The sequence below is a fragment of the Nannospalax galili genome, unplaced genomic scaffold (assembly GCF_000622305.1).
Source record: "Nannospalax galili isolate Female #2095 unplaced genomic scaffold, S.galili_v1.0 scaffold140, whole genome shotgun sequence".
NCBI lineage: Eukaryota > Metazoa > Chordata > Mammalia > Rodentia > Spalacidae > Nannospalax > Nannospalax galili.
This window is the reverse complement of record NW_008352267.1, coordinates 3795560-3797548: the sequence shown is the minus strand read 5'-3', so window position 1 is coordinate 3797548 and position 1989 is coordinate 3795560. Positions and strand designations below refer to the sequence as shown.

Below are 1989 nucleotides of genomic sequence, written 5' to 3'. Positions count from 1 at the left end.
CTTTTATTTCAAATAAAATTTTCTTCTGCCTTTCTTGATTAATAATAATGTCCATAGAAAAGATTAGCCTCCAGAACCACACTGAATCTTTTCTGACAACCAGAAAGCTAAACAAACTCATGAATATTGAATGTTTAATTTCAATTTACAAAATTACAAGCTATAATAACAAGAAAAGATTATGGTACCTGAGTTAAGTCTCTTGTAACTAGTTATGTAGCATAAATAACAGAATTAAAAAATATGTTAAAGAAAGAATTTTTTGGTGACTATATTTTAATGTTTTTTTTTTTGTAAACTTAACATGCATCCAAAATGCTATCTTCGCAGGTCATAAATCAATTGCCAGTCTCTTTGCTTCTTTGAATTAGAAACTAAGGCCAATATTAATATGGGTCTGAGATCATGCAGCCACTAAAAAAAAATTCAGGAGGCTAATATGATTCATTTCATTAAGCATGAAATGAGTTTGAAACTCTTCTCTCAGAATGAAAACTGTCACCATTGTACAATGTTTATCAAACATTGTAGAGTTAATTTGTCAGTAAAATGCAATTTTTGGATTATAGTGCATAATGGACAAGACTGGCATGAATCTTTCTTTTAAAAAATAAATTTTGTGTAACTTTTTTAAAGATTTATTCTTATTTATGTCGTGCGTGTCTGTCATGTGTGTGCAGATGCCCATGGAAGCCATAAAGGGCATCAGAATCCTGAGAGCTGGAGTTTTAAGAAGTTGTGAAATGCCACATGTGTGTGCTGGGAACTGAAATTGGCTCCTCTGGAAAAGCAGCAAGCTCACTTAACCACTGAACTACCTTTCCATCCCAGCCCTTATGTTTTTTAGGGAATTTTTAGCATATATTCACATATGTTTCATAGAACAAAATCATCCCCCCACACACACAAAAAAGAGAAAGTAAGTCTTAACAATACTAGAGGTTTGTTGCTGTTGTTGCTAATTTAAGACAAGGTTAAACTGACCCTCCTGGCCCCGAACTGGCCATGTATACCATGCCGGACTCTGCTTGGCTCTGGTGTGCTGGTTATTAAGAAAGGCTCTCACTCTGAAATTGGATCCTCTGGAAAAGCAGCAAGCTCACTTAACCACTGAACTACCTTTCCATCCCAGTCCCTATGTTTTTTAGTTTCCAAACTAAATTTTCCAGCCTCTGAAGGCTGAATCACACGCATGTCTACTGCCAACTAGCAAAAATTGAGTTTTATTTTCAGGAATTTGAATTACTGGCGTACAGAAGCATTGCAGTCTGAAGCATGAACAGTTCACTAAGGCTGGCACTGGACAAAGGGTCCTACACCCTTTTCATCAAGCCTCCTACAGGAAGCTCAAAGCCATGCCCTTCAGTGGCTAAAGAAGCTCACTCAAGTATATTACCCAAGGTGCCAGCAAAGAGATGGGCTGCCATGGGCAGGGGCACTTCACCTCACTCTCTGAACTAAAAGTTTCTCTTTCTTTCCCACTGCTTGCTGGAAACCTGCCATCTTTGCTCTAGCACTAGGCTGCTGCTGAATCTTCTCCTCTTCCTGGGAGCGCTTCTCTAGCAAGCCCTCTCTGCCCACCTAAAATAGGGATGATTCATGAATGTGTGTGTCATTCTTGTGCAGGAGGCATACTGATTTTCTCATTATCATTAAAGGGCTAGTATATGTGCTTTGGGAGCCAGATCTAAGGGTTGTATTTTTGTACACAGGAAATATTTCTTATTAAATATAAATATTTGCTGGAATTAACATGTGACATCAGCCGTTCAAATAGCCTCAATTTTTTTCTGTTTCCTTTAAACAGTGTTCTTGTTTTCTCATTAGCTTAGTCCAAAACTATTAACAACCAAATTTGCATTGGATATATTTTTGTGTTGTAACTCAAGGGGTTCTATTAAAATCTGAACATTATAAGTAGTTTAACTTCTCATTAGGGTGAAGGAATACAAAAACCATACTTGCTTAATGAATTAAATATATATATAT

General features: G+C 36.7%; 1 non-coding gene across 1 annotated transcript; it reads right to left on the bottom strand.

Moving 5' to 3' along the window:
• Positions 1 to 1581: 1581 nt before the first annotated feature.
• Positions 1582 to 1684, bottom strand: LOC115066978. Its single transcript, XR_003846415.1, has one exon. It is a non-coding gene; the product is annotated as a U6 spliceosomal RNA (small nuclear RNA).
• Positions 1685 to 1989: the final 305 nt, after the last annotated feature.